The sequence below is a fragment of the Mesoplodon bidens genome (assembly GCF_964165515.1).
Source record: "Mesoplodon bidens genome assembly, chromosome: 4".
Taxonomy (NCBI): domain Eukaryota; kingdom Metazoa; phylum Chordata; class Mammalia; order Artiodactyla; family Ziphiidae; genus Mesoplodon; species Mesoplodon bidens.
Window position 1 is genome coordinate 51,642,869 of NC_138160.1, and position 13,701 is coordinate 51,656,569.

Consider the following 13,701-nt stretch of genomic DNA (forward strand, 5'->3'; position numbering starts at 1 on the left):
ACTTAAAAGCTTTTGCACAGCAAAGGAAACCATCAACAAGATGAAAAGTCAACCCTCAGAATGGGAGAAAATATTTGCAAATGAAGCAACTGACAAAGGATTAATCTCCAAAATTTACAAGCAGCTCAGGCAGCTCAATATCAAAGAAACAAACAGCCCAATCCAAAAGTGGGGAGAAGACCTAAATAGACATTTCTCCAAACAAGCTATACAAATTGCCAACAAACACATGAAAGAATGTCAACATCATTAATCATGAGAGAAATGCAAATCAAAACTACGATGAGATATCATCTCACACTGGTCAGAATGGCCATCATCAAGAAGTCTACAAACAATAAATGCTCGAGTGGGTGGGGAGAAAAGGGAACCCTCTTGCACTGTTGGTGGGAATGTAAATTGATATAGCCACTATGGAGAACAGTATGGAGGTTCTTTAGAAAACTAAAAATAGAACTATCATACCACCCAGCAATCCCACTACTGGGCATATTCCCTGAGAAACCCATAATTCAAAAAGAGACATGTACCACAATGTTCATTGCAGCACTATTTACAATAACCAGGACATGGAACCAACCTAAATGTCCATCGAGAGATGAATGGATAAAGAAGATGTGGCACATATATACAATGGAATATTACCTACCCATAAAAAGAAACGAAATTGAGTTATTTGTAGTGAGGTGGATGGACCCAGAGTCTGTCATACAGAGTGAAGTAAGTCAGAACGAGAAAAACAAATACCATATGCTAACACATATATATGGAATCTAAAAAACAAACAAACAAAAATGGTCATGAAGAACCTAGGGGCAACAAGGGAATAAAGGCGCAGACCTACTAGAGAATGGACTTGAAGATATGGGGAGGGGGAAGGGTAAGCTGGCACAAAGTGATATAGTGGCATGGACATATATACACTACCAAATGTAAAATAGATTGCTAGTGGGAAGCAGCCGCATAGCACAGGGAGATCAGCTCGGTGCTTTGTGACCACCCAGAGGGGTGGGATGGGGAGGGTGAGAGGGAGGGAGATGCAAGAGGGAAGATATATGTGGATGTATGTATATGTATAGCTGATTCACTTTGTTGTGAAGCAGAAACTAACACACCATTGTAAAGCAATTATACTCCAATATAGATGTTAAAAAAAAAGAAATATATTCTTTTTCAGATTCTTAAAAAAGTAATATTTGAAGTTATTGAAAGAGATATATTAATAAACGCTTCCATAAAATTGAAAAATAAATAATTAAGTAAATAAAATTGGCATAGGAACTAAATAGACATTTTTCTCAAGAAGACATCTAAATGAACAATAGGTACAGAAAAAGATGCTCAACACCACTAATCATCAGATAAATGCAAATTAAAACCACAATGAGATATCACTCTACACCTGTTAGAACATCTTATACTCAAGAAGACAAGAGATAACAAGTTCTGGCAAGGAGGTGGAGAGAAGGAAACACTGGTACACTGTTAGTGGGAATGAAAATTGGTGCAGCCACTGTGGAAAACAGTTTGGAGATTCCTCAGAAAACTAAAAGTAGAAACTACCACATGATCCAGCATTTCCACTTCTGGATATACATCCAAAGAAAACAGGATACTGAAAACATATCTGCACTCCTATGTTTATTGCAGCATTATTCACAATAGACAAAATATGGAAACAACCTAGTGTTTTTCAATGGATGAGTGGAAAAAGATGATTATACATTTTATACACACACACATACACATACACACACACACACACACACACACACTGGGGTATTATTCAGCCATGTTAAAGAAGAAAACCCTTCCATTTGCGACAATATGGGTGGGCTTTGAGTGCATTATGCTAACTCAGACACAAGTCAGATAGAGAAAAGCAAACACTGTATGATATCACTTGTATGGGGAATCTATAAAAGCTGATTTCATAGAACAGAATAGAATGGTGGTTATCAGCAGCTGAGGGTAGGGGAATTGGGGAGATGTTATTCAAGAATACAAACTTGTAACTAGTAAATAAAAAGTTTTGGAGTGCTAATGTATAGCATAGTGATTTTGGTTAACAATACTATATTATAAATATCAAAGCTGTTGATAAAGTAGATCTTAATTGTTCTCACCACAAAAAAATTATAACTATGTGACATGATAGAAGTGTTAGCTAGTGCTATGGAGATAATCCTATTGCAATATATAAATGTATTAAGTCAATATATTGTACACCTTAAACATAGACAATGTTATGTATCAATTACATCTCAACAAAAAATAAAGGTTTACTATTTTCTAATAAATATTGGATGAAATTTTATTTATTTCTTATCTTTTTGCAAAAGAGAAATCAAAATGGAATTACTATCTAATTCAAATCTCATTCTGGTAACTATATAGGGTAGTACAGTATTGAGTTGCCAAATAGTAAGAACGAAAGGAAGGAAGAGAGGGAGGGAGGGAGTCACTGGCTTCAAATATGAGTCTGTCTTTCAAGTATTCAGCAAAGTTACAAGAAACCTATAAGTTTAATGTAACTACCTCAAAGTGTTAAATAAACATCCCCTACAATATAAACCTGACCTCTCTGAAGAAGATATTCCTTCAAATATCTGAGGATTAAAATTTACTTTTAAAATATGAAGAGTTAGTTCATTAAATCATTACTCTTCTCTATATGCAAAATATTCCCAGAATAATCCTCCAGCTCTAACACCCTCCTCTTTATTGTTTCTCTAACTCTTGTTTGATATAAGTTGTTTTTTAAGACAGATAGCCTGTTTTCATATAGAGTATTATATTAGAACTTCAAGTAAATTCAAAATAGCTAAAGAAGTCAACCAGAATTTTTTCTATTTCCAATTTCCCACAGATAATTTTACAACTAATATTGTGAATTGTGATGGATGAAGAAAGGGTATTCCATGAATTCAACATACTTCCACATCCTTAATAAACTAGGAACATAAGTATATATTGTTAATTAAGTATATATTGTTAATTTTTGGTGAAGATGTCACCAAAAACTTTCACAGCAAATATCCTCAATAATGAAACATTTGTATTACTGATATTCTCAGATATTAATCATAAAAAAAAGAATGCTTGCCACTTCAGCTAGGAAGAATCAAGTGGCTGGATATTTCTGAAATAGCTTGACTAGAGCCATATATCTGGGACCTCGGTTCTTCTCCAGTTGGTGGCTGGGGTTAGAATGTACTGGGGCTGGAATATCCTAGGTGGACACTTAATTTTCATGTCTAGAGGCTGGGCTAGGATAGTTGTAATTGCTTGGAAATTTCATCAATACTCTCTTTTCTTGTGTCCTCTCCACATGGCTAACTTGGGTTTCATTACATAAGAAGTTCCCAGTCCCCGGGCCACGGACTGGTACTGGTCCATGGCCTGTTAGGAAACAGGCTGCATAGCAGGAGGTGAGTGGCAGGTGAGCAAGCTAGGATTCATCTGTATTTACAGCCACTCCCCACTGCTCACATTACTGCCTGAGCTCTGCCTCCTGTCAGATAGTGGCGGCATTAGATTCTCATAGAAGCGTGAACCCTACTGTGAACCGCACATGCAAGGAAGCTACGTTGTGTGCTCCTTATGAGAATCTCATGCCGGATGATCTGAGGTGGAGCTGAGGCAGTGATGCTAGTGCTGGGGAGCGGCTGTAAATACAGATTATCATTAGCAGAGAGGTTTGACTGCACAGAGACCATAATAAATCAATTGCTTGCAGACTCATATCAAAACCCTATCAGTGAGTGGCAACTGAAAACAAGCTCAGGGCTCCCACTGATTCTGCATTATGGTGAGTTGTATGATTATTTCATTATATATTACACTGTAATAATAATAGAAATAAAGTGAACAATAAATGTAATGCGCTTGAATCATCCTGACCATAGCCCCTGCCCTGGTCTGTGGAAAAATCTTCTTCCATGAAACCGGTCCCTGATGCCAAAAAGGTTGGGGACCACTGCCTTACATCATGAGCATCTTGGGGTAGTTGCACTTATTATGTGGTTGCTGGCTTCACCTAGAGCGAGTGTTTCAAGAAACTAAGGCAGAAGTTGCAGGACTTCTGCTGTAGCCTCAAATGTTATGCAGCATCACTCTGCCAGCCCAGATTTAAGTACTAGGAGGTAGAGCTCATTGGTGGGCCATCTTTGGATGGGTAAAATAATTTTTTTCTTGGAACTTAGAAGACATAATTTGTGAGTATCCAGTGATTTTAATAAGAAATCTGATATTAGTGTGATTTCCTCTTTCTTCATAGAATATTCTTGAAGTCTGAGTATTTTTCTTTCCAATTGTGTCCACAGAATTTAATACAGGTACTGGCATGTAAAAGGTATCCAAATACTTGATGTATAGTTACACTTGGTTGCAATTCTGCCTTTGATCTTCATTATTTTAGCCTGGGTATTTAAAAATTAATGTTCTAATGTCTCAATGATATTGTCACATAATTTCACTGTTTGTTATATTAAGAGCCAAAACATCTCAAATTAACCTTCTTTCTTGTTTATCAGAGTTGTCAGTCTAGCCTCCTGATAGTCTTTGAAGAAATATCATTTCTCCTGGTTTTTCCTTTGAGACAATTTCCTTTCTTGAAGTTCAAATTTCTCTCTCAAAAAAACAAAGAAGCATACCAACAAACAACCCTCTTTTCTCTTGTTGACATTTACACTGAGGTCTGCTGTTATTGCATCAGCTGTTTCAATTAAGTTGCCCAGGCTGTTGCTGGGTAAATAAGCAAATATCTTGCTTTTAAAAGTGACTTTAAATCTTTTAAACATCAACCAATATGATATAAACAATTTAATGCAACAATTATAGCTTAAGCAGATTTTTTTTCACTCTACACACCTATTAGCTTAACCTCTTGTTTTACCTTACCACGTTCAGGCTAATTGTACACCAATTACATCTTTCACATTTGCAGTGTTCATCCTATTTCTGTAATAAACAAGATTTTTAATAAAATTTTATATGGTACTTTTCATCCTAAGACATTAGTGAATTTAGTTACCGACTACAGAACATTTGAGTAAAGTAAGAAAAATTCTTGAAAGAGATTTCCTTTTCATTTTGAAATGTATTTACTTATTGTGATGCAACATCTCATTTACAGGAGCAGCCTGTTATAGCCCGCGGTGGGTGTTCAGAGGCTGATAAATTCAATCCAATTATTCTGTGCTCAAATTAGCATAAAAAGAGCAATTCCAATCACTTAAGAGAATACTTTCTTTTGTGCACAGAAGCAACAGAAGTACTTATGTATTTTTATAGTTCAAAAATATCATTTGAAAATAACGGCCCTTAGTCTCGCCTTAAGGTCCAAGAAAAAAGCAGGCTGCCAAAAGAAATTTAAAATCCTCCAGTGGAGGAAATTAAGTTTACAGGCTAAACCGATTTTAAAGGGATTTGAACAGAGCTGATTATAGGCAGAGGCATTAAGGAGATTAGATTTTGTTTTAAATAAAGAGAATTGGAGAATACATAAAAATATCCAAAATGAATTCAAGTATCTCTGAGACAAAGAGCTAGTCTTGGCCTTCAAGAAAGCAAAGTACTGGCCATTTGCTGGATTCAATGTTATTACAAGAAGAGACGACAGAAAAGCACCTGCTCCAAGGTGAGAAAACACCCCATGATCTAGGACGTCTTTTCTGTTTCTATATGCCAGTACTAAAGACTAAAGCCTCTGCCATGGGTTTAAGCACAGGTACACAGAAAGCAAAGTACTACCATCTTTATATTTTTATTATTGAACAACAATAATATTCAGATAAGGAAGTGAGGTTTGGTTGGGTTTTTGTTTTTGTTTTTTTTCCCCAGACTTGGAAACAATGGCCAATATAGCATACGCTGCCCAAAGTCACAAACCTTGTAAGCAGCAGAATTAGGGCATAAGCCCAGACCTCCTGACTTAACTAAGCTTTCTTAGTTCCCAGTAGTTGCATTTTATCCTGAGAAACACATGGCTTCTTGTCAAATGCTACAATAGGTAATACAGTGAAATCAGGAAATTGCCTGTGTTTATTCACTGAAGCTGAGTGGTGTGCAGACTATGCCTCTTAGATGCGGAAAGTATATACATTTTGATTAGGAGGACAAATTGTAATTCACATTCACACTAGTCTTTATCCATAGGATTGTTAGTCCTGGTAAGGCTCCTGTGGATCGTCTGGCTTTCTACAAGAAAGCTGAGATCCAGGTAGGATAAGTTATCTGATTCCACAAATTAGTGTCAAAGCCTGCCCATAATCTTTATCTCCTAATTTCTCCTCATTGCTTCACACTGTTGTCTTGCCTTCATTCAGAGAACTGTAGACAGTAAGACTAAAATTATAGTTTAGAAAATAACTCTTCTCAAGTGGAGAAGGCAAGTTTTTGTGACCTTTTAATCTAGGTGAATGAAAAAATATCACTCAGGGAAATTTGTTCCAAATTCTATGGTTCATCCAAACAGGACAAACCTTGAAGCTTCATGACTACAGAGTTATTGATTATATGAGATAGATAATTATCTTCAAAAAATTAACTTCTACCAATCACTCAACAATAATTAAACATTTATTTTAGTTGGGTTGGTATAGAAATGAATGAAGGAAACATTTGAAAGATAAAACTATACATTTTAAATCACAGTTTTATAAAATGTTTTCCAATAGCATAAATGAAACAGGAAAATCTCACTTGAAAAACACTGATGTAACAGAAAAGTAATGTGATGTTATTAATGTGTACTTTTTATAGGAAAGAGATGATGAGGGGATAGAATTTAAGATAAAATGCTTAGGATTTAAGAGGCAGAAATGGAAACCTGGAGCACAGCCTGGCTGTAATAAATGTGTATTAAAATAATTAGACAAATAATGAAAATCATGTTATATAAAGCCAATCAAAAATAAGAACACTATCATCTGATTTAGAAGGATCACAAGATGTCTTTTGGCCCAGCCTTTAGCCTTTGCATAACCCTATTTTATAGATGTAGCAACTGAGGTCAAAGGATGTTAGCAGTATCAAGTGTGTGTATATATACATATATAGATATATATATATATCTATATATATATATACACACACACACATACACACACATATATATATTAATATATACTTATTAATGAATAAATACCAACATTTAGTTAAATTCATCAAAGTATTTGCTAACTTGGAGGACCTCTTGACTATGAAATAAAAAATTCCCTCCCGTGTTTCAGGCACAGCTCAAACTAGATTGCCAGATCGATCTATTTTTGAGCTCAACTTCTTTGTGTCATCTTTAGCCTTAGGCAGGATGACAGGATCCTCATGGCAGCATGCTGCAGTTGCCTGAAGCCTCAAATCATAAGATCACTAGGTCTAGAGGGTGAAAGTCTCTTCTTACAGTTCCTCTGGGAGCCAAAGAATCTCATGTTCACAGAAACCCCAGCAAGTTTCTGCAATTCTCATTGTATCTCATTGCATAGGGTTTTATGCCCAGCCCTTCACCATGGACAATGGGATAGGATATGTTGATTGGCTTAATCTATTTAGGATCATTGATTAGAAATGGAGGTAGGATCAATTCAAGGGAACCACGTGGCCAAAAATGAGAAATAGGTAAATTCACGTGGGAAGATGAAAATATTGTTGAAAGTAGAAGGGGTGAACAGAAAATAGGAAAACATATTAGGGTAATGCTAGTAACTTAAACACAAAAGCGAAAAATGGTTCAAACCCACTCTAGTGTGTAGGTGAACAGATAGGTGGGACAGCTCTCAGAGACCCAGGCTGGTAAAAACTCTGCCAACTTCAACATGTGCTTCTCTATCTGGTCCTGAATATCCTTTTTATTGCAGCCCTCCAAAAGAGGGAAAACATGGAAAAAGGCCATGGAAGGATATTTTTAATTTTTTCCATTAACATTTAATATAAAACTAGATATGTTTATAAAGCATACATGAATAATCCCATATAACCACATGTCAGGTCAAAGAAAATCATCAAGAAACAACTTTCTTGTCTCCTCCTTATCACTGCATTTTCCCTCTGACCCAAAGGCAACCCTACTCTCGACTTCTAAGCCATAGATTAGTTTTGCCTTTTTAATGGACTTCAGATCAGTGGACATCACAGAATTTTATGGCCAGGCCTAAAGTGGTATTTGGTACTTTTGTTCAAATTCCATTAACTAGAAGTTAGTAACATGGACATACCTGCCTGTTAAGAGGGTATGTGCCCACTCAGATTGCAGTGAGCAGCTAGCTGTAGGGGAAAGCCAGCAAATATCCACTGTGGTCTTCCTGAGTGTCTCTTAATCAATCCCTCCTCCAGAGACTATAGCACAATCAGGGTCCTGGGGCCAAACTGTAAGAATCCATCATCTTCCTTACAATGCCAGGGAAGAGATGACTGTAAATATTAATGTTTTAGTACTTTTGTTCCTATTAAAAAATGAGTTTTTTTTTTTAAGTAAATCCAAGCAGAATCAAGATTATCTCTACAAGATCACTCTCCTATATATTTCTGAAGAGAAGCGTAGAGAGAAAAGGAGAAGGGGTTGAAAGCCAGCTAATCTGTCCTGAATCACCCAGTAGTAAGAGTCACATATGTGCATATCATTGGTTATGGATATTTAGTCAGTAGACATGGGATGGGGAATATTGCCTCAGCAATTTCCTTGATAATCTTGGCCTAATTTACCTTTCAAGTGTTATGTTCACCTTTACAGTTGTAATGGACTGAATTTTGTCCCCCTCAAATTCGTATGTTGAAGTCTTCACTCCCAATGTTACTATATTTGGAAATATGGCCTTTAAAGGAAGTAATTAAGCTTAAAAGAGGTCACAAGGTTGAGGCCCTAACCCAAATGTTCTGTTCTTAAAAGAAGAGAAAGAAACACTAGAGTACCAGAGTGTGCAGTCACAGAGGAAAGGCCATGTGAGGACTCAGAAGGAAGGTGGCTGCCTGCAAGCCAGGAAGAAAGGCCTTGCCCAAAACTAATCCTGCTGGCACCTTGATCTTGGATTTCCAGCCTCCAGCACTGTGAGAAAACAAATTTCTGTTGTTTAAGCTATACTCAGTCTGTGGTTTCCTGTTACTGCAGCCCAACAGACTAATACAACAATCCTTTGGCAAGATAAGTAAAATTATTGTTTCTTTTACACATTTTCACTCACCTATGCCCCTTCTGTACTTCCATGTGTAATTCCCTTCACTTTTCTCTTTGCTTACAGAAATCTTTCCCCATCTAACCTAAGATTTGTCTACCTGTGAAGCTTCCTGGATCATTGCAGTTCACCAAGAGTTCACTCGACATCCCTGCTATTCTATAATCTATGCTAAACTGGCTATAATCCCATAACTCCCCATGTCTATGTTTCTGCATGTAAGCCTGTCTCTCCAACCAGCCTAAGCTCTTTTAGTTCATGAACTAGGTGTCAGTTCACTAAAGAGCATTTGTTAATCACTACAGGTAAAACAGACTCAGAAATTCCAGTTTAGTAAAGAAAGGAAGATCATTTGACCTTGAAGGAGGTAGAGCCTTCATTAACAGAGGCTTTTGGCAACAATACCTGTCAGTCATACCATACTATTGTCTTATATAAGACTCAAAAACAATGCTATAAGCTATACTACTTCAGTGTGGCAGACTGTCATCTCATATACTACACAACCTCTTTTGAAATGTTTGCCAGACTAATAGAGAATATGGACCTATCATTTCTTTGCTTTGCCTTTAATGTCACTAGATTGACTTTGTAATATTAACCAACAAGTATATATTTGGGTATCAGCATTCTAAAAAACTTAGCAAAACAGAATTTAAAATAGTGGCTTCCCCAGGCATAGAATGAACTTATCCCTTAGTACAGATTTTTTCCCTCACTTGTTTGAAGTGTTTCATCATTTCAATGTAGTACCTACAAATATCTTTGTAACCATGTATTTTCAAGGTTCAAAAATCTAGTTCTTAACTGAGAACTCCCTATGGAAATGGTCACATGGTGGAATGGCTTTAACACAGTTTAAAGCCTTTCTAACTATCTTATAGCAAAACATGCACAATGGGTTTTCAGTTTAAAGAACACTTTTCTTTAGGAAAAAAAACCCTGTGTACAATGTGGAGTTGTAGACAATGATCCTAGGCTTAACTGAAGTCATATTTTATGTTTCCCTTCAAGCCAGTTGATTTAGCTCTCTACAAACAGAGAACTGTAAGCTGCTATGCCCTTCAGCCTAATTTTGGCGGTGTGGGCTGTAATTCTGTTGTCAGATTTACTATCAATGATAGGATAAAGGGGACATTTGAGGAATTGCATCATATTTTTCACTTCCCAAGCCTTGTACCTACAAAGTTGCCTTTGATGGAAAAGACTCAAAGGCTCTTCATTACAAATAATAATGAAGGACATAATTGTAATGGTCTACTCAGGGAGATTTGGCTAAATAGCTGCTAGATTGTAAGTTCCTGCATTTTGAGTTACATGGAAAATACAAGGCCAGTATTTTTCCTTTTCCTTAAAACTACATTCCAACTTTAACAGTCCTGTTGTTCATTTGAAATTTACCTATAAAAATCTTTCCTGAATCAGAAGACCACTTGCAAACAATTTTGAAGTCACATAGAGCTTCAGAGGCCCGTTAGTTCACAACTGTGCTGTTTCTATCATGCTAGTACTTTTGGCTTTCAAAATGTGGTAACCCCATTTCCTTCCCACACCAACCCTTCCAAATCCATTCAAGGCTTTCTTTGCACCTTTTTTTCTGCTACTAATACCAGTTATTGTCAGAGTCGTTGTTCTACTCTCCGACAATGATATTTATTTATAAGAAACAAAATATCTGCAACAAAAAAGTTGCTATTCCTTATGCATAACCCTGAGTTTCACAGTAATTCCAAATAGCCCCAAAGATTCAGTTTTACTTGGTTGCAACACTCATGTTCTTACAAGTTGCCTCAGGACTTTGCCTATTTTACCCACATAATTGCAATTTACTCTGAAATGTTAAATAGATAAATCAGTACATACCAGTTCTAGTTTAGCACTTTTTGGAGTAATAATTAACTCTGCTATAGTCACTTGGAAGAAATCTTTTTCCAGGGGAATTAGTTTATATATTACTCTAGGAGCTAACGCCCCCTCTGAAACACATCTTGGCATCTTAGTTTGGCCCTTAGTTACAACCAAGCAGCCTTATTCCTTCATAACAGATGAGGATCCTGTATGCCTCAGCTGTCCCTAATTAGGTTACTCTACATTTCTCTAAGTGGCTGATTAAACATGACTCAGCTTTTTCCAAACTTTTTTTTTAAAGAAGAAAATGTTTTGATAATTACCCCATGAAATTAACATGACATCCTATTAGGCTGAACTAGGATAAATAATGCTGTTATAAAATGTACATTTCTCGCATCCATTTCAGAAGAAAATATTAGATATTAGGGCTCTTCTAGGTCTTATGGACAAATTTCAGTAAACCTTTTGTTTTTTAATAGTAAACAGCCATTAACATATGTTCTCAAACTGTGCTAAGTAGTAGTTAGCAAGGTAACTGAAATCTGTGATCACTGGCAGGATTAGGACTGTTTTGTTAAACATTAGGAAGCACGTTTCTATTTTAGCTGTTACGTTAGTGCATCTTTTTCACTGGTAAGGCAACTTCTTGCTGTGGGTACCACAATGATTAGCAAGTTTCTTAAATAACAGCTACATGATGAATCAAGACTCAAATGAGTCTCCTTTCCCAACTTTGCTCTCTTTTGGAGCAGAAACAAATAGTTTTGTCATTTGTAAATAGGGAGGTTAATAGTTTGAAATTCAGCTGCTGTAATCTAACTCACAATTTAAAAGGGGACTAGATTATTATTAGGAATGTCTCTGAAATACTTCTAGTTTTTAAAATAACCAGGCTTCTGAGTAACTTCTCAAACCTACATTTCCATTTGGGTACGTGACTTGATAAACATAACACATTTGACCTGTATAGTAGTAATTTCTTCTATCACCTATATTTCACCCCCAATAATGGTTAGAGCTGTGGTTTAAAACAATTTCTACATACAAAGCATCATCTTTAAATAAGTTTCCTTTTCACTGAACTGAGATTCTTTTTCCCACTTACATGCCTGAGAACGGTAATTTGAACATACACACACTTACTTAATGTGTGTGTATATATGTATTTTTTAAGTAAATTACTTTTGCTATTAGAATAAAACTAGACTACAGGGACAACTCTGTGAAGACAGTTTGTTCTTCCTTAGAACTTCTCCTCTAGGTTGAGGAAGGCAGGTACAGTTCACTGAAGGATGTGATGAGGCTGAAGCAAGTCTTCTCATGATCTGTTAACCCCGCATTGCCAGGTCTCACCACCACAGCTACATGCACGTCAGCTTCCTCAGCAGCGCTGGCCTCTTGGGTAACGTCCATCAGAAACAAGATGTTGTTGGTTGAGCACCCAATGCTGCAATCTTTCGATAACTCTCACTCTCCACTTTGTTTCCAATCTCGGTATCAAAGTGACCGTCCACAGCTCAAGAATATCTCCCTCTGTAGAATGCCCAGTTTCTGTGCCTCTACACTCCCTGAAGAGTAGATATACACCTTCATTCCCACCTCTCTCCATTTCCTGACTGCTGGAACCACATCTTCAAAGAACTCTGCTTTCATGCTCCCAGCTTTGAATGCCGCCCTTCCCATGTGGCCCTACAGGTGTTTCAGCGCCATGGTCTTCCGGTCCAGAGACATCTGCCAGCACACGTTAACTACCACGGCCTGGATCATCCACCCCATTCCCGGATGCTGCTGGGATCGGAACAGCCCCATCCAAGTGGGAGTCCTCTTCAGCCTGTTTCCTCAAAAGATTGACATCCTGCTGGCACTCCTCTTCTTCCCAATGTGTCTGCAGATACTCTGTAACGTTATCTTTGATGTAAGGAAATAAAATGCCCTTCACGAAAGTAATCGGGGTTGTGCTACCTTCGATATCTAACAGGATCACAGTGACTTCGGCGGGCACCGAAAGCACAACCATTTCCCCACCGGCTGCTACTACGAGAATCGGCCTACTGGTAGGGAGGGTGGAGGGCAGTGCCAGCTGCGCCCAGCAACCTGCTGGGCTTCCGACAGCCCTGAAAAGTCCCGGAGCACACAACCGCGCGCGGCCTGATGCACGAGGCAGAGAGGACACGTCGGCGCCCCTGAAAATAGAGAAACCCGCAGCACAGGGACCCTGAACTCACAAGCGGCCCGGGGCTCTGATTCTTTTTTTTTTAAAGGAAGAATCAGACCATTTTGTCAAATCCCTCAAATTGTGCTGAACAACCTCAAGGACAGATCTATTCAGGACCACTAAATAGATTTAATCAAAATTTATTAATCAATTTGAAGAATCTCAATTTATTGAAATATATACACAAAACATTTTTTTTTTATTTTTCCAGTAGTTACTACCGATGGTGCTTTGAGAATTTTATCCTTCATGGTGAGCTTCATTAACAAAAGTTTAGAAACTTTCCATCACTCTGAGGGTACTTTCAGTTATTAAAACTGTTTCGTACAGATTATATTTTAATTTTGTACTGGATGCAAAGCCCTCTCATTCTGCCTACCAATACCAGTTTATTAGTCTTGCTAATAACTTTCTTACTTGTGAAACTTGGGCTGAGATGGAGGTAAATATGGTAGGATTTTCCCCCTC

At 37.3% G+C, this 13,701-nt stretch overlaps 1 pseudogene across 1 annotated transcript; it reads right to left on the bottom strand.

Annotated features, from left to right (window-relative positions):
- Nucleotides 1–11,882: 11,882 nt before the first annotated feature.
- On the bottom strand, nt 11,883–13,483 carry LOC308616650 (enolase-phosphatase E1-like; annotated as a pseudogene). The gene has a single exon. The product of its transcript is annotated as an enolase-phosphatase E1-like (transcript).
- Nucleotides 13,484–13,701: the final 218 nt, after the last annotated feature.